At 50.1% G+C, this 19,315-nt stretch overlaps 1 protein-coding gene and 1 long non-coding RNA gene across 6 annotated transcripts in view, besides 1 other annotated feature; one reads left to right on the top strand and one right to left on the bottom strand.

Annotated features, from left to right (window-relative positions):
* The window catches only part of Casz1 (castor zinc finger 1), a 150,528-nt gene that overhangs the window by 83,246 nt on the left and 47,967 nt on the right, over window positions 1–19,315 (bottom strand). The gene's annotated exons all lie outside the window — the stretch shown is intronic.
* Window positions 87–6,531, top strand: Gm42352. Of its 2 annotated transcripts, none has more exons than XR_003955173.1 (3): window positions 87–159; window positions 5,612–5,866; window positions 6,383–6,531. It is a non-coding gene; the product is annotated as a predicted gene, 42352 (long non-coding RNA). The 2 variants fall into 2 exon arrangements; XR_881582.2 differs by lacking the exon at window positions 87–159 and adding an exon at window positions 4,259–4,392.
* Window positions 10,692–12,177: an enhancer, noted in NCBI's record as "VISTA enhancer mm1532". NCBI's record gives its function as "enhancer in: hindbrain (rhombencephalon)[5/6] | cranial nerve[3/6]" and the evidence as "EXISTENCE:transgenic organism evidence [ECO:0001131][PMID:17130149]".

Raw genomic sequence — 19,315 nt, 5'->3', positions numbered from 1 at the left:
TTTTGATATTAACCTTTGAAACTGAAGTTCATTCAGCTACTATGTTACAATACACAGTTAGACTCCAGGCCTGGGGGGGGGGGCGGCTGGGGGTGCAGTCTGGGAAGCTCTTTTTGTGAGGAAACCCCAGGGAAGATGGTGCCCTGGAATCTTGGACAGGTAAATGATGGTCCGAAACCATGGAGTTGGGGGGTGGGGGTGGTTAAGACAGTAGGGTAGGTGTTTAAGCATAATTGCATGGGCGGGGGGGGGGGCGGGGGGGCAGTGCTGAATGTTCTAGAAGGACAGGTGAGCTCTAGAGGGAGCTGCATTCTCCAAGTCGCTCAGAAGCAAGGCTTGAGTGAAGCTTCACCTCAGTGTACTGGGAAATGGCAACAGAAACAGTAACCAAGCTGATGCTGGCTGACACTCACTGTGGCCAAACAGTGTTACACACTTTCCGAATGTTAACTCACGGACACCTCAAACTACCCTCACAATGGCTGGGGGGAGAGTGGGGGGGGGGTTGCTCTCACAACCACCTTAACTGCTTTTATTTAGCCTACTGTACAATTATATTCCAGGCTACGCAAGAAGCTGAGGCAGGAGGATTATAAGGCTAAAAAGAGTGAGTTTAAAGTCAGCCTGGGCTACTTGAATTGGACCTTGTTTCAAAACAGAAAGTATAAATTAATTAATTAATTAATAATGTAAATTGGACAACAGAGGCTGGGGAGATGGCTTAGTGGGTCAAGTGCCCACTCTATAAACATGGGACCTGAGTTTGGATCCCCAGTTCCCATATGCAAGCCTGCTGCGGCAGTGCACGCCCACAGTCCAGCTGGTGAGGCAGAAACAGGCAGATTCCTGGGGCTTTGGAACCAGCCAGTCCAGGCAAAAGGACAAGCTCCAAGTCCAGTGAGAGATTTTGTCTTAAAAAGTAGAATGGAGGGGCTGAAGAGATGACTCAGTGGTTATGAGTCCTGGCTGTTCTTCCAGAGGACCCAGGTTTGATTACTAGCATCCACATGGTGACTCACCACACTCTGTAACTCAAGTTCCAGGGGTTCCATGGCCTCTTCTGGCCTCCATATGCACCAGGCACGCATGTGGTACACAGACATACATGCCGGCATAATACCTATATATATTGAATATATCCATATACATCATATTATATATATATCATATTATACATATAATATGATATATATGTGTGTGTGTGTGTGTATATATATATATATATATATATATATATCCCACATATAAGGTAGAGAGTGATAGAGGCAGATACCCAAAGAAGATCTCTAGTCTCCATATACACAAGCAAGCATATCTGCACACACATGGATACACCACACACACACACACACACACACACACACACACACACACACACACACACATACAGATGCACACACACACACCCAAAAACACAAAACAAACTCAGGAATCTAGCTATGTGGTAGAACCCTGGGCTTAATATTAGTGAAAGGGAGAGGAAAAAAAAAAAAAAAGCCCATGCCCAGCAAAGGCTGACATGTCCAGGGCAGAATGAAGCCTTTTAAGATCTTGAGTCATGAAATGGCAGAGGGGGAGTTCACACCCCAGTCTACATGGGAAAACAGGAGGCCGGGAGAGGTGGTCTTGTTCCCAGGTTTTGGAGTCACAGATTGGCAGCGAGAGTCCCGGACATTGTCCTTCCCTCCCACTCTGTATCTCCCTCCACAGACTGTTGCGGAACCCTAACTGCCATCTTGTTTCCCCTCTCATGAGCCAGAGGAAGAGACACAGCCCTCTGGGTCCTGAGGAGGAGGCCACCTTGTCCTTGTTCTGCCCCAGGCGAGCTGAAGGCTGCATGCCAAGCCGGCCGGAGGAAACTCCAGGCATGGGGAAGGCAGCTCTCGCCAATGTCTTTACTAGACTCTGGCACAGCACAGCCCTGCCCGGGTGCTGTGCCAGCTCACTACACCAGCAGATTGCTAGCATTCCTTACTAGCAGGAGCTTCCCAGGGCACCCAGGAAAGGAGAGAAACAGTTGGGTCCACCCCACCCCACCCCGCCCACCAAGGCCACTGTAGTCCCTGGGAGGTGCTCCCAAAACAGGCACATGGGACTTCCATGAAGGGAGAGAGGAAGACGAGAAGGTGCCGAGGTGCCCAGGGATCTTCTTGGTGTGTGTGTTGTCTTAGAGAAGTGGGCTCAGGGTGTAAGTCAACTGCTGTGAACCCACAGAGATGTCATGAAGTGGCACTGGGTCAAGTCCCCACCCAGCTTCCCCCTGTGGATGCTGGGACAGCGCGGAGGAATATGAGAAGAGTCAACCAGAGAGGTCTTTGCTTCATCTTTGGAAGTGAGCATAGCGCCGGAGCGGGGAAGGATTCAGTCTGAGTATAGAGAGACAGGGGAGTCATGGGAGCCTGGGAACAGGCCTGGAATGAGGATGGACAGACAGACAGAAGGAGACAAGTGGGTGAGCTGGGCAGAGGCAGGGAATGACCTACATCAGGGTCCACATCAGGGCAGGGGAAGTCTAATAACTAGGGTAGGGTGTCAAACAGGGGCGGTAGAGCTGTGAGGATGTCACCGGTTACAGGAGCCTAGATCATAGCCCTTACGTACAGCAAATAATAACCCTGAAACTCAGTGTTCTAGTTCAACATTTATCTGCTCAGTCATAGCATCTTTGCTATCTTGGCACTACATTTTAAGTCTGAGAAAGAAGTCCATCCTCGGGGCTGGTGAGATGGCTCAGTGGGTAAGAGCACCCGACTGCTCTTCCAAAGGTCCAGAGTTCAAATCCCAGCAAACCACATGGTGGCTCACAACCATCCGTAACGAAATCTGACGCCCTCTTCTGGTGTGTCTGAAGACAGCTACAGTGTAAGTACAGTGTACTTACATATAATAAATAAATAAATCTTAAAAAAAATAATAAATAAAACTCTTTAAAAAAAAAAAAAAAAGAAGCCCATCCTCCCAACACCTAGATTCGAGCATCTTATCCTTGGGGTTCTAGGGATCCAGCCCTGTCCAAAAGTGCTCAAAGCCAACAACACCCCCTTGATTCCCCACTTCTGGGAGGTTTTTGTGCTCCAAGATCACCTTCTTCCTTCCCTCCACGTAGGCCTCAGATTGAGCCTCTTGACTTCAAGAATGAGGAAAAAAACCCTTCTCCAAGGTGCCAGCAGCCGGGATAGGAATTTCTGCTCTCTCACCACTTCCAAGCAGACAAAGTGTCTACACGCTAGATTTCTGGATACTGAGCAGTGAAGGCTGGCCCGAGAAGCCAGCCTTTGCCTTCTTCCCAATCAGAGGCAGTAGAAGGACCAGGCAGCAGCTGCCAAGGCTGCCCACAACCCGTGCCCAGACTGCTCAGACCTGGGAACCTGTGGAGTCCCTGGCGAGCAGCCAGACAGCATGTATGAGTGTCAGGGGGCAAGGTGGGGGCGGGGGGAGGACTCAGGCTTTCCATGCCCCGGCATCATGCCAACCTGCGGAAGGTTGAACTCACCCTGGGCATGATGCCACGTGCCCAGGAACTGGGCATCTGCTGGCACAGCAGCGTGTGAAGAATGAAGGATCCTACTGTTGCCCACCACACTGGGCTTCCCCTTCAACATCTTACAATGGTAGATCTGAGCCTTCCCCTACATGGCACTCAGGATGGGGTCCCCCACAGGTCCCGTTGGCACTATGCCAACCATGTACTGTGGGCTATCCCCAGTGGAAGGGCTTGGGCACCCTGATGGACTTCAGCCAAGTGACAAATGGCTGTCCCTATTGGCTTGAGGCCATCAACTGGGCACCTCTGTGTTTGGGCCCGTGATACCATCCATTTCCTGTAGCAGCCCATGGGACCATCTTCCTTCTTACGACTCAGCCCACAGACAACCATGGTCCATCATTTTACAGCCCACAGAACAGTGTTAGGAATCTTCATAAGGTTAGGGCAATGCAGAAAGTATACGTGTGAAGTAATGTGACTGTCCCTTCCTGTCATAGACCCACCTAACTGATTAAATTTTCATGTGTTCTAGAAACTTCCTGAACACCCCCCTCCAGTTGTCTACTGGCCTCTCTTGCTCTCTTTCTAACTCTTTCTTGGTCGCTGCTTCTTCTTCTTTATTATTATTATTATTATTATTATTATTATTATTATTATTATTATTATTTTATTTCCCTCTCTTGGTCAGGTTAAAGCGCTCCTGAGGGGTGATTGACAGAGGTTGCTATGGAGACCTGGGCTTGAAAAAAAGCCTCGTTAGTTGCCAACTCTGTGTGTTGTTGTTTTACAACTGTGACCAACCGTCACATGAGAGGGGGGACAGCTGGGGGCCGGGCAGCACAAAAGGGAATGGCTTTTTAATGGAGTGCCTGGCCTGCGCTTGAAGACTCAATAAAGAGTCGCTGGTGAGTCCCCTTGCTGAGCCCGGCCCAGCACACGGGGCCAGAGGCCCTTTGTTCTGCAGGAGCTGGGATGGGAAAGTTGGGAAAACCAGTCACTGAGAGGTGAAAACAAGAGACTTCTCCATCCCCCTCACTGGACAGCTATTTTCTCTCATTCTCAGAGTGCCCCGACGGAAGGCACAAAACTCAGTGACTTGGACAAGCCGCCATGCTGGGGGAGGTGGTTGGGGGAAGGGATAGTAGGAGAGGGAGGATGAGTCCAGCCGCAGGGAGGGGGAAGGGAGGAGGGGAAGAGGAAGGAGGAGGGGGAGGGGGAGGGAGAGAAGGAGGAGGGGGAGGGGAGAGAAGGGGGAGGGAGAGAAGGAGTAGGGGGAGGGGAGAGGAAGGGAGGGGGAGAAGAAGGAGGAGGGGAGGGGGAGGGGAGAGAAGGGGGAGGGAGGAAGGGGAGAAGAAGGAGGAGGGGGAGGGAGAGAAGGAGTAGGGGAGGGGGAGCAGAGAGGAGGGGGAAGAGGGAAGGGGCGGGGGAGGGCCTGCCTTTTGCTCCAGGACCCTGAGTGAGAGGCAGGTGTCTGATAGGAAAGTAGTCCCTGTGAGGCAGGAGGTGGTGGAGCCTAAGTTCAAGATAGGTCTGACCCCTGAGGGGATGCAAGATAACCACAGGAGAACGTTTCATCTACTGCCAGAGTCCATGGCCATGGCTACAGCAGTCAGGTTTAAGGACCACCCTCTCCACTGCCCAGAGCCCCTAGAATGTCTCTCTGCCCTTCTCCCTTCCTCCTGATCCCCACCCCTGTAGCTTCACTTTGGATGGGCAATTCAGAGGCAGGAGACAGGTGTAGGGAAGAGAGGCTGAACCAAATCAGCCAAGAACATCCAAGAGCAGAGTGAGGGCAAAAAAACAAAACAAAACAAACAAAACAAAAAAAACCCAAAACGGTGTCCTGTCAGACAGCAGACACCAAGCTAATGCCTGGACAAGAGGGAGACTGAGGGCAGAAGGGAGCTGTTCTCAGAGGCGCCATGAAGTCAAAACCCTTCTCATGATAACTGGTGGTTACCACGTGACTTTACAGTGGGCTTCCAGAAGGAACAGCAAAAGCAGCCCGTCACTCCCCCAGCCCTGTCCCTTTCATTTCACAAAGTCACTTAAGGACCCAAGGCAAAGCTAGGAATCCTGCTAATCTGGACAAGATCTTGACCCTTGGATTCTTTTTTGTAACAGACTCCCCAAAGGCCAGGCAGGTCTCGAACTCACTACGCAGATGATGATTGTGGACCTGTCTCCTTGTGCCTACTACAGATGGACAACCACCAAGCAGGTTTATGCGGTGCTGGGGATCGAACCCAGAGCTTCATGCAAGCTAGGCAAGTGCTCAGCCAACTGAGCCACACGCCCAGCCCTCTCCCTAAGATTCTCAGGGATGAACAAGATTACCATCTGGGGAACCTTACTTGCACACCCAAGTCCAGTGCTTGGGTGAGTTAATAAGAGGGTGAGGGAGCCCAAAGCATAGACGCCATCTTGATGGGGACCCCACTTCCCCCTGAAAGACACCAGGATTCGTCAGACTGGAGCACTGCATTCCCTAAAGTGGTTGCCACTTCCAGGGTGGGGGGAGACAGATAGGAACTGTCACCAGTGTCAAACTCTGAGCCTTCTAGCAAAAACCAGGCTTTTGGAAAACCTGTATCGCTGGTGACTTTGACGGTGTCCTGATACTTAATAGCTTTTCTGATGAGATCAGAGAGGATATTAACAGCTGTGACTTTTTTTTTTTTTTTAAATATCACATAATGAAATGTGTCACCGTCCAGATCTGCATCCCTCGGTGACCCGTATGTAAAGTTACAGAATCTCAGAACTGGGAGATGAGTCATTCCACGTGTGAGATAGACCAGTGGGTTGTGCTACAACAGTGTGAGATTGGTGGTTTTTAAAACAGTGGGTTTTACTGCAATAGAGCACTCCAGCACACTGTCGCTGTTGTTTCAGATTCCGCACTGGCAGAGAACCTCTGAAAAAGAAAACAGCAAAGGAGACACAGAGATCTACAAGAATGCAAAGATGTCTTCCGTTTCTGTGTGTGTGTGTGTGTGTGTGTGTGTGTGTGTGTGTGTGTGTGTGTGTGTGTATGAAACAGTGCTTTTGTTTGTTTATTTTTGGATTTGGATTTCTCTGTGCATCCCTGGTTAGCCTCAACCTCAGAGATCCGCCTGCCTCTGCCTCCCAGGTGCCTGCCTGCTGCAGAGAGTAGCACTTTCTTCACAGCAATGGATCCTAGAAGCACAGAGAGGAACCTGGCCACCTTCGCTTGTCAGACATATAAGATGTAAGGTGGGACTGGGGAGATGACTCAGTGGGTAAGAACACTTGCTAGGAAAGCAAATATCCCAAACCCTGCAAAAGCCCGGCACAGCTACACGCGACTGTGATCCCAGCACCTACAGAGAACTGGCTAGCCAGCTGCCGGAGCTGAAAGAGCAAACTTTGGGCTCATTGAGAGAGCCTCCTAATGATTAATTAACTAGTTAATGCACACATACTATGACCAACACACATACACATATAAACACACATACGACACGCCCATGCACGTCCATAGCACATGCGCACACAACACATATATATACATATACTACACACAGACACATGTACACACACAAATATAAGACAGCAATGGTAGTCTCACTATACTTTTGCTTTGAAGACTAATCATTCTTATAAATATGTGTTCTGTATGTTAATGTAGTAGACTTTTTTTGTTTTTGTTTCTTTTTTGGAGACAGGATTTCTCTGGGTGGTTCTGGAACTCAAAGATCTGCCTGTCTCTACTTCCCGAGTGCTGGGGTTAAAGGAGCGGGCCAACACTGCCTGGCGATGTAATGAGCTTTCAAATGATTACGTCTAAAAGTATTAAGTAAATGGTTTTTATTTCAGTTTTAATTTCTAATGAAATAAGTACTAATAGATAAAAATTTATACAAATTAAGATTTTGTGCTCACTACTTTTCAAGACTATAAATGGCTGTGGTTGTACGCATCTGTAATACCAATATTCAGGAACCTGAGATAGAAGGAGTTTGAGACTAGCCTGGGCTACATGACAAGAATAAATAAATACATAAATAAGCTTAGCAGTGATAGTGCATGCCTTTAATCCCAGCACTTGGGAGGCAGAGGCAGGCGGATTTCTGAGTTCAAGGACAGCCTGGTCTACAAAGTGAGTTCCAGGACAGCCAAGGCTACACAGAGAAACCCTGTCCCGAAAAACCAAAAATGAAAAAAAAAAAAAAAAACAAACCAAACACAACACATATGAGAGAGAGAAAGAGAGAGAGAGAGAGAGAGAGAGAGAGAGAGAGAGAGAGAGAGAGAGAGAGAGAGAAAAGAAATAATTCCAAGGGTCCATCACATTTGAAAGCCACTGTAATAGATCACCCCAGGCCAACTGATGCCCTGAGATTATAGTGAGGACCAGCAGGGACAATTTTCTCATTCCACTGAGGGCAAGGGCTTGCTTAGCTGAGGCCACTGGGGCATCTGAGGAAAACACCATCTCCTATGGAGATGCAGGTGGAAAACTTTTCAGAAATGCTTGGAAGTGAAAGTACTTCTAGATTTTTAGATGATTTTGGACTTCAGGAATTTTACATATATCATGAGATATCTTGAGGAGGGTACTAAAGACTAAATGAAACTCATTGTGCTAATACATAATTTATACACACAGCCCCTCCCTTCTTCCACCCTTCCTCCGTCCCTCCCTTCCCTCCTCCCTTCCCTTTTCCCTCTTCTCCCCCTCATCTCTTCCTTCCTGGCATTATTTTTCTAAAAAAAATTGTTTATTATTTTACAGGCATTTTTTTTTTTAATTTACACTTGGGAGGCAGAGTCAAGCAGTTCTCTGTGAACTCTAGGCCAGTCTGGTCTACACAGAGAGTTCCATGTCTGCCTAGTCTACATACAGAGTTCCAGGTCGGCCAGGGCTACATAGATCCTGTCTCAATTTTTTTCTAACTAAATTAAAAAGAAAATTGTATGAGTGTCAGTGTAGCACATGCCACAGTGAGCGTGTGGAGTTGGCCGACACGTTCCAGACTTTCCAGCACCTTCTCTTCTTCTCCTGTGTGGGTCTTGGGGATCTAATTTAGGTTTGGGTTTGGCTGCAAGCACTTTTGCCAGATAAGCTGTCTCACTAACCCTCTTCCTCCACCCCCCAGGCCTCATGTAGCCCAGGCTAGCCACAAACTCATTAGCTAGCCGATGACCTTGAACTCTGACCCTCCAGCTTCTACTGCCAGTTTATGCAGTGCTGGACATAGGTCCAAGGTGCCACCCATGCAGAGCCTGAGCTTTGCCAACTGGGCTACATGGCCAGCGATATTTTAAATGCCGCTGCCTTCGACTGTGAGGCATCATGGATGCACTCAGGTTTCAGATTTTAGAGTATTTTCAGATTTGAGATAATCTATATACCACTTGGCAGGATGGGGACCTTGAGGAGTGTATAGGCTCAGGCAGGTCAGATGCTACACACTGCTGGCCAATATCTAAAGACCTTGGGGAGAGTAGGCCATGTCCACTCTTGGCTTGATCCACTCTGGTCTCCCAGGGGAAGGTGGTGCTGGGTAAACCCTGCTCTGATAAGAGTGAAAAGGAGCTGGGGTGGGGGTGGGAGTGGGGGTGGGAGCACCCAAGAATTCAGAGCTTAACAGGGAGTCCTGCCACCAGTGTGTAACAGCAGCTCGCCCTGGGCCCTTTCCCAGGGCTGTGCTAATTACCCGCCCCTCCTTCCCTGGGGAAGCAGGCTGGAAAGGAGCAGAGGCCAGCTCCAAGGCATTTTGCTCCATGCTCTCTGGGAAAGTTAAAGGCCTTCAGCGCCAACCTGGGTGCTAGTGCAGAGGTGTGCAAGTTTCCAGAAAAACTGGAAAATCATCAATTAGAGGGGAAACTATTTGAAAACAAGAGAAAGAGAGAGAGAGAAAGAGAGAGAGAGGAAGGAAGGAAGGAAGGAAGGAAGGAAGGAAGGAAGGAAGGAAGGAAGGAAGGAAGGGAGAAGCTCTAGATCCCCATACGGTGTGTATGCATGTGTATGTGTGTGTATGCATGTGTATGTGTATGTATGTGTGTACGTGTGTGTGTGTGTGTGTGTGTGTGTGTGTGTGTGTACACGTGTGCCTGTGTCCTCGTCCATCCTTGGGACAAAGAAGCCAATTAAGGGTTTGCATCACACAGAGTTTCCAGGATGAGACCTACCCTTGACCTAGGTCCTTAAGCTACCTTTTCCAGTGGGAATCAGAAACTCTCAGCCCCTGGCTTCTGCTAAGAGTGGCATTTCAGAGGGATGTTCACATGCAGAGATCCAGGAACTGCAGTGGGTCAAGTGCACCATGATACCAGGTCCACCTGCACACCCACCTACCCCTACACACTTCCTAAAAGCTGCCCCTGTACTAGAGGCCTCAGCTGCTGGGCTTCAACAGAGATAGTGGCAGGAACTCTCCACCCTCCTGACAGTCAGGCCCTAGGAGAAGTCACCAGGCATCTACCTATCCGAGGAGCACACGCCTCAGCCTCCGGAAATCCGGGAAGGCTTCTGGGAGGAGGTGTCTCTGATGAGACCTGGAAGATCTGCTTGTGGTGTAGTGAGAGGGAGCCTGGGCTCTGAGGTTTAAATTCCCTGCTGCTGCTTCTTAGCTTGGGAATGTGCATTTTGGCCTTCCCACGTAAAATAGGATCTGACTGACACTGGTATCTGCTTCAGAGTGGGGCTGAGGGATTTAGCAAAACTATGCAGCTAAAGAAGACAATGTGAGGCTTGGTACGTACTACACACTTAATAAATATTAACAGCCAGTTTATAACTGCTCAGCATTTTAGGCCCACCTCCAACAGGTGCGCTTTGGCCAGCTCTCTAGACAGAGCAGACCCAGAGAGTCACCAGCACAAAGTAGGTCTACCAGTACTCTCAGCCGATTGGCCTCAGACCTTACTCTCAACAGCTGGGACCTCAGAAAGCAGATGTCCATCAGAGCTGGCAGCCATTCTACTTTCCTGGGCCTATCGCGTATGGAACAGGGCTCGGCGCTGAACTTAAAGAGTCTTCTGGCACTAAAACTCTTAACTCACCTACCTGCCTGGAAAGAAGAAGGCAAAAAAACAAAACAAAAAACCCCACAGCCATGCCCTCCCCTGGAAAAAAAAAAAAAAGAATTCTAGGAAACAAAATACAACGACATCTTTTTATTTTGTTTTTTTCGGTAATTATACTAAAGATGAAAAACTCATAATAAACATCTCCCAGTCCCCACCTGCTAACAGTAATTATAATAGACTCAACAATAAATGGTAAAGCAGGGCAGAGCTGCATCTCGGGAATTCTCTAGGGCGTGTGGATTAGCTCGGAAAGCCTGAATGATTAAAATACACTAATTAAAATTTTGTGTTCCTTGGTAACTCGTCTGCCTGGGCCCCTGGTGTTGGCAAAATGGGAATTAACGTGACAAAAGCAACACAGAGGGTTTTTGTTTTAAATAAAGAAAAAAGTGGAGAGAGAGAGGGAGAGAAAGAGAGAGGGAGAGGGAAAGATCTATATAAACAAGTTAGACACCAGGAGAGAAGAAAGGGGAGGTGGCTTTGGCTCTTTCTGGGTGAACCGCCTGGCTACCTGGGACAGGAAAGTCTGCGGCCCGAGTCAGAGCCGCTGAAACCCTTCCGCAGCCCTGTGATCCTGTGGCGGGGAACTGGGGCATATATCTAGGGGCCACTGTTTAAAAACAATTACTGAGAGAAGCGGGTGCGAGGCAGAGAAGCAGAGGCAGCAGGCGCCCACCCAGTCCGCCTTTTCCAACAGCATTCCTCTAGGGCGGCCGCTCGCCCCCAGCTCCCCTGCCCATGGCCGACGGGACCCTGGGAGGACGCAAGGGAGCTTCTATCCCAGTGCAGTTGCACAAAAGAAATTGAACACTTTTGAGTTGCCCTTAGCAACCTAATTGCATCAGTACATTGCACACAGGAGCCAAAGTAACTGAATTTTGATGAAAAGACGGCGGTAATTTACGGCATCACAAAATTAGTTGTCATGGCGACGGGTTAATTACATCTCAAATTAACAATGCAAGTGTGGTGAAATTAAATATAAATCATATTTTCTGCATAAATTATAGGGGTTGATTAGACCGGGGCTCTGGGAGAGGGAAAGGTTGAGCCGCCACGGGCCCCAAGCTGCATTCTGAGCTGACTAGAGAGGCGCCTGGAAACGCGGGCGCGGACCGGGAGCTCAGGGAGGGGACTTGGGACCGTGGAGTCAGGCGCCAGGGCTGCCTGGGCTGCCTCCCTCTGCTCTCGCTGCCACTCGCAGGCTCAGCCTGGCTCCATGCAGCGCCAAGGCGGTCCCCAAAGTTTGCTCCTGTTTGGATCAAACTTTGGCTGGGGGAGGGGGTGGGCTGGCAGGCGCCTCTTCGCTGAGTGCCAGGGACAGTAGTTCTGTCTTCACCCAGGCTCGAAGACTCCTCTCTCTATATTCTGAGCCCTCAGGGACTCACAGCAGATGGCCAGTTTAACCCTCACTCCTTAAATGGGGTCAGGCAGTTTTCAAGTCATGGCCATCTACTTACCAAAGGACCGGTCCTGTGCAACCCAACAGGCAGGCAGCACAGGTCTCTGTGTCACCAAAGTGACAGCGTGAGCTCTAGGCACCCAGAGGCAGAGGCCTTGCGGTTATGGGTAGCTATGGGCACATATGCTTGAAAATGTGCTAGTTCAGCCAGATCTTGCCAAGCGACTGGCCTGTATCAATGGCACCCTCTCCACCACAGGGACCTTCCTTCAGTGGGGGAAGAATTGAAGAGTTAAAGGCAGATCCCAAAGGACACTGTGTCCAGGCCTTCCTGGGCTAGCCTCTAACCATTACCCAGGACGCATTGGTGCTCTTGACGCCTGGTCCCAACCTGTTGCAGACAGGCAGTATCTCCAGCCTTGCTTGGAGCATTGCTGGGCAGGATTCAGCCAGGCTCTGATGCCCGCCCCTATGCCGTCCCCGGCCAGGCAGATTCACCATAATATCTGGTAGCCAAGTGCTCCAGAGTCATTCTCTGTCTCTCACATTCCTGGCCCAATGTCTCAGAGTCTGGATAGCATAGAGGAGGTCACTGAGCTGCTGGTGGCCAAGCGCTACCAAGACAGAGGTAACGAGAGCCACAAACTTAGAACATCTGAACTCTAGTGAGCAGGAAGTTTCTGAGAAGCAGGGTAAATCTGTGCGGTTTCCAGGCCCCTCCCTGGGAAAGGCTGATTCAACAGCCTAGACAGGTCCAGAATTCTTCTCTCAGCCAACTGCACCTGGCTTCCAATTCCAGCAGGCCCAGGTCCACAATCCAACATTCCCCATTGCTCTTTTTGTTTGCTTGTTTTGTTTTTGGGTTTGTTTTTCGTTTTGTTGTTTTGTTTTGTTTTGTTTTGAGACAGGGTTTCTCTGTGTAGCCTTGGCTGTCCTGAAACCCTCTCTTCAGTCCAGGCTGGCCTCAAACTCACAGAGATCCACCTGCCTCTGCCTCTTGAGTGCTGGTCTTAAAGGCGTGTGCCACCACTGCCCAGCTTCCACATCGCTCTTAAGCCTATTTTGCAGATGAGGAAACTGAGTCCTGAGATGTAAAGTCATGTGCTTAAGAAGGGCAGTGCTTTGAGACTCAACCACCTCTGAGCTTCCCTCCAAACATACAATGGCCCTCTCTCAAGGTCGAATCCGCACCATGCCAGGCCACGTGGGAAACACAGGAACAAATGAGCTACAAGTCTGTCCTTGTAGAGCTCCAGCAGGGCACACAGGGTCAAGCAAGCAGCCACGGCCGCACATGTCCAATCCATCACTATGGGGCAGGGAAGGGACAAAGCAAGGCAGGGGATCAGCCTGGCCCCAAGTGGGAGGGGCTAAGGCCGTGCAGGTGTTCCCAAGGTGGTAGGCTGGGCTGAGTGCCCAGCGAGGCTGGGCCAAGCTTCACCTGGCCCAGGTGGGAGGAATTTCCTGAAAGGCTTCTGCAGAACAGGGTGAAGGAAGGAAGCAAAGGCCCTTGGCAGTCCCCCTGACCACGGATGTGCATGTGCAGCTCATGAATATTTCAGCGGCCATTTATTTATCCCTGTACCATCCAGCTTGCTGGGCCAGGGACCCAAGGTGGATAAATATAGCCACTAAACGATCAATGGGGCATCCGCTCCCGTATACTAGCCACATCCATTAGGCCCCTCGTTCCCACAACCTGCTGGCTGGGCACCTTGTCCTGTTCAATTGGTTTCCGGTTTTCATTAGTGGTGGAGGCACAGCCCCTCTCCAACCCTGGGTGTCCCCCTTCACCTCCTCTGGGTCCTCCCCTCCTCCGGCTGGGCACGGAGCCCAAGGCTGCTGTCAGCTTGGAGGGGCCTATCAGAAATCCCCGCCCATCAGAATAGGGAATCATCAGAGGTGGCGTTGAACTGAGTCAGATCTCACCTGACTGTACAGAGGGTAATAGAGCTGCCATACAAAAGCTGGCCAGCATCACAATCCACATACAGGATGCTGGGACTCTGGACTGCACGCCCTGAAGTTCCAGTGTGATTCCCATACCGGGAAGAAAGATGCTTGCGGGAGTTACCTGGCTGTAAGGATTGGGGTTCCTTGGGCTGCCACAAGAGGACTCTTAGCTCCATTAGTCAAAACTGTTCCCCTCAGCTGCATGTTGCAGAGGAGCCACCTCTCTGGCTGCTCACCGAGGCCAGATCCCTGCTTCCTGCCTGCCATCCAGAGTGCCTCCCAGTAGCCTGGAGGTCCCTGTTCCTGGATTGAACTCAGGACATCTGCAGAGGGCCACAGTACAGCACAGAGGCTGCTGTGCACAGTCAGGCAGCGACACTGAGGACACTACTAGCCCAGCTCTGGAAAGGGTTCTGACCCCCTTACTCAACAAACACTCACTTGGCACCTACCACATGCCCAACCTCTGTCTTAAGCATTGGTTAAGGGAGATGGACGTGGAGCTCCGGCTTTAACCCAGGCAAGGATGGGGGTGCTGGAAAAGGGACGTTACCATAACCACGGAATCGACGAAACACAAGTTCTTGGAGGGCAAACAGAGAGAGTGACTGAGGAATATATGGGGTGACTTTAGGCAGTCTGAAGAGGTGACATTTAAACAACTGGAGGCCTAAACGATAAAGGAGACACAGCAGCCTGGGCCTTCTGTGTCAAGAGGGTGGGAAGGGGAAGCTGGCAGAGGGAGAACCAGCAGAAGCAGGCCACTCCACCTACCCCCTCCCCTCCTTTGGTACAAAGCCAGGCTATAAGCCCAGGAAAGTCTCAGGGAGCACCCGTGTCTACAGTAGACCCATAGCACAAAACATAGCCTAGGAAGGGTGAGAGGAGAAAACCCAAGTTGTGGGAGGACAAAGGCTTGCAGAGGCCCAGGGACCCAGGCCCACAGTCTGTTGGTGGTAGATGCAAGCCCCTCCCCGCACAGCCACCTCTGGGACAGGCCAACTCGAGTCCTGGCTACACTAGGAAGCCACAGGGCTGTGGTGACCAAGAACCAGGGCTTGCCAGCCTCTAATTCCACAGTGAAACAGCTCTGAGTGTCGGTCAGCTACCTATTCCCGTGGCGATCAAGACACAAGGCGGGCTGTAGGTGCAGAGAAAGATCAAGTACAAATCCCAGAGGGAGAGGGAGAGGGAGGCAGGCCTGTGCCTTTAAAAGAATTTTCATTTAAAGGCTCTTCTCTCTTCCACCATTTCAGTGATCTATATGCAAATATGCTAATGCATGCAAATTAAGACACCACTTTTAGTCCCAATTTAATAGAAAGCATTAAAATACCATTTTTTTTTCCAAAAAACTCCATATGCATGAAGGAAGGTTTTTTTTTTTTTCTTTTCCCTTTTTTTTTTTTTTTTTTTTTTTTTTTTACTTTTCGTTAAAGTCACATTCCGGCAGCAATTTTATGCTGTCAAAATGTTCTCAACAAGGGGAGATTTGACTGGTTTCTTCGGGAGCCAGTAACAGGAAGCTTGGGTGCAGCCTCCTTTCTTTCTTTCTTTCTTTCTTTCTTTCTTTCTTTCTTTCTTTCTTTCTTTCTTTCTTTCTTTCTTCCTTCCTTCCTTCCTTCCTTCCTTCCTTCCTTCCTTCTTTCCTTCTGTCTATCTGTCTGTCTTCCAATCTTTCAATCTTTCTTAATTTTGCTTAGGATTTGGGGCAAAGAAGGAAAGAGGCGGGAAAAAGACAACGCTGAACAAGTCATCTGGGCATCTTTCAGGATCTTTCTGCTTCCAGGCCAGGGTCCAGCTTTGTGGCTGCATCAAACTTACAGGCCAGGAAGAGTTGCACCATTGAGGCATCCTGGGTGGCTCCTGCTCTCTCTTGGGCAGGGGGCACCACAGAAGCTTATCTGCAATGATTATCACTGCTGGGCACATCGCCCACTGGCTCAGGGATTGCTGGCCATGCCTAGCATGAACATACAGTGCCCTCTGTCAAGGACAAGGGGAGGGCGTACCGGAGTGGGGGAAGGGTGTGGAATGTGAGGCTTGTGCCCCTGGGGAGGCACAGCAGCCGGAGCTACACCTTAGGGCTATCCTTACCACCTATCTTTCTGTACTCAAGCTTAGTACCTCCCCTTGGATCAGCAGATCTTTTCCAGAGCTTCCTCAAAAGGCCAAGCTAGTCACACAGCCTTCCGGTGGCTTTTGTTTATTTGGTTGGTTGGTTTGTTGTTGTTGTTGTTATTTTGTTTTGTTGAGACAGAGTTTCTCTGTGTAACCCTGACTGTCCTGGACCTCACTCTGTAGACCAGGCTGGCCTTGAACTCAGAGATCCACCTGCCTCTGCCTCCCTAGTACTGGGATAAAAGTCGTGCACCATCACCACCTGGCTCCTGTGGCTTCTTATCTTTGATATAAATGGTCTCCATCAGAACAACCGCCTACTAGCCCGTGTAGTCCCCAGACTACAGTTTGGCCCCAAATGCAAAGACTGAGTGGGGCTAGGTCAGTCATTTCAGAGGCACAGCAATCCATCTCTCTGTTTCTTTGGGCAGTCCTTTTGGAGGCCAAATTGCTCCTGGAGCCCTGACTACCCTGGCATACATATTTGACTAGCTCCTCCATGGTTCAGAACCTTTCCTTCCTGAGTGAAGTTAAGCCACTGCAGATTTCTGAAGACTACAACGTGTTCTGGCCTCTCCTGCGAGGGAGTGGGGGGGCAGGAAAAGGCAGCTCTCACCAACAGGGGCCTGCAGATGAGGTCCTACGTCCCAACTACCTGAGTGTATCCTCGCTTGGAGGCTATGGTGGACACTGCCTCCTTGCCTTCTGGGAAATCCTCCCACTTCCCCAGCTTTCGCTGTGAGGCTGTGACGCCTGCAGGAGATCCTACACTCCCCCTCTCAGAGGCCCTAAACCAGAAGCAGCACCAATCCTGCATCACCAACCAGTTAGACTCACAGAGGTGAGCCACTTTCCTCTCACCACTGATCAAATGACAATGAGTCCTGCATCTTCTCCATTGCCAGAACCAGCCTGATGGCAAACACCAGGCCTTGCTCTGCCTGGCTCAGTTAAGAACCCAAGCCAGGCAGTGCTTTCAATCCCAGCACTTGGAAGGCAGAGACAGGTGGATCTCTGTGAGTTCGAGGTCAGCCTGGTTTACAGAGCTCATTCTAGGATAGACAGCCAAAGAAACCCTGTCTTGAACAAACAAACAAACAAACAAACAAGCAAACAAGCAACTTTAAGCTGACCCCTCTCCAACCATCTGCACCACCCAGAGCCTCAGCTCTACATCCATATAATGGGAGAGAAACAAACAAAAAACAGTCACAGCTCATCCCTGCTACCTTCTGGCTCCATCTGTTCACCTCTGCAGAACAGATGGGAATACAGACAGGGTGGGGGCAGGTCTCCCCGGGCCAGGTCAGTGATGCAACTGACTCTCTGGGGTTTCACTGCTCGTAGTGGAGAACCTGAAGGCTGTAAGCCAGGAGGTCTAACACTGCTAAGAAAGCTAAGAGGGAGAGGGGAGGAGGGGAGGAAAAGGAGGGGGAGGAGGAAGGGGAGAAGGGGGAGGGGGTAAGAGGGAGGGAGAAAGGGAGGAGGGGAGAGAAGGAAGGGGAAGGAAGAGGGGGAGGTGAGGAAGGAGGAGGGGTAGGTGGGGAAAGAAGAGGGGGAGGTGAGGAAGGACGAGGGGGAGGGAGGAGGGGAGAGAAGGAAGGGGAAGAGGAGGGGCAGGTGGGGAAGGAAGAGGGGGAGAGAAGGTGACAAACAGGAGGTCAAGGAAGAGAAATTGAAAATCAGTGAAGGTGTTGAATAAAAATCAGAAAAATAAAAATCAGAAAAATACCTACATTGGGCTTTTGCTGGGCTAATAAGAATAAAGCTCCGTCCATCCCAGGAACGTATTTGAAGTAGGAGAGGGCGGAGAGAGCAAAATCAAAGCATTGGGCCTGCTAGAAGCTGGGTTGGAAGGGACAGGTATCAAACACCAAATGCCTGGGACACCCCCACCCCCCACATTGGTTCTGGGTCGGAGCTGGAGCCTGGGGCACAGAGGATACCAGTGTGTATGAAAAGACGGGAGAGGAGAGTGGGCTGGCATGACGGGGCCCGTCCAGCGGAGCTCAGGCTGGGAAAAAGAGAGACTTAGATATTTACGGGAAATACATTTGCTGGTGCCAAACCTTTGGTTTTATTGTCAGGGAAAAAAAAAAAAAAAACAACCCAACCACCGAAACTCACCCTCAACTGAGAATTCACATGGAGGGAAACGATTTCCCCACCAAACCAGTTTTATTGGATATAAATATCTAATTATTCCTACCAGGACCTGGAATGCCAGACATTTTGCAGTTTTTATAACAGGTGTAGGAGTCTTTACAAACGACTTTATACATTTTATATATATATATTTTATAGCTATATATTAACAACCCTGATTTAAATTTCATCTGAATTATATTTTGCTGACTAGGCAGGTTTTTAATCCCCCCCAAACCCAGAAGAGGCTAGAATGTTCTGGCACTCTTCCTGTGCACCCTCTTTCTTGGGGTGGAGGTTTATCTTCTGAGAAACAATGTACCAAATCCCAGAAGGCACAGGAGTAAGGGTCCCCCTCATTGCCCTGCAGTGCCATCTGTGCCAGCGCCCCCCTCCCGCAAAACCCTTCATAACCACGGGGTCCACGGCTCCAGTCACAACTTCATCTGGGGCATAAACACCACGTCCCAAACAGACAAGCGGAGTACTGAGTTTTCAAACACAGAGCCCACGCTTACACTTCACACAGCTACATAAGGCCTGGGCCAGCTTCTCACAAGGCAAGGATCAAGGATGAGGGTGGAGAGCCACAGCTGGGCAAAACGGGGACAGCAAGGCAGGAGGGGAGAAGGGGACAGGAAAAGTTGGCTTTCAGGGAACTAAGTGGCTCAAGCTGTCACCTACAGGCCCCTCTGCATCTTGAATTAACACACTGAAGTTCTTTTGTGTTTCCTCTAAGCACTTTTAAAGAGACAGTGAATTCTCCACCCGGAAACCAGGCTCAAGGCTGTACCTAGTACTAACTCAAGAACGGACAGGCAGCCTGCTCCAGGCTGGCCTGAGCCCAGGATGTCCCCAGCCCAGCCTGATCTCCCACCACCTCTTGCGATACTCTCGCCCGACATGTAGAGAATAAAGCTGAAGCTCTTATCTTCGTGGGTTTGCTTTGCCAAGGCTGAGTAAAGCTATGGAGAAGTGGGTGAGCCCTGGCTAGGCCAAGGTGGCCGAGGCGGTGGAGAGAACTGTGTGGTCTTGGGCATCTAAGGAAACCTGGATGAGGGGCTGAGAAAGCACCCAGTAAGTGCCACAGAGGCCAAAGTCCCTGAACAGGAGACCCTGGAGTTTCAGGAGTGCACTGATTCCTCGGG

This window comes from Mus musculus, chromosome 4 (genome assembly GCF_000001635.26).
Source record: "Mus musculus strain C57BL/6J chromosome 4, GRCm38.p6 C57BL/6J".
Taxonomy (NCBI): Eukaryota; Metazoa; Chordata; class Mammalia; order Rodentia; family Muridae; genus Mus; species Mus musculus.
The sequence above is the reverse complement of the archived record's forward strand: the minus strand, read 5'-3'. Positions and strand labels throughout refer to the sequence as shown.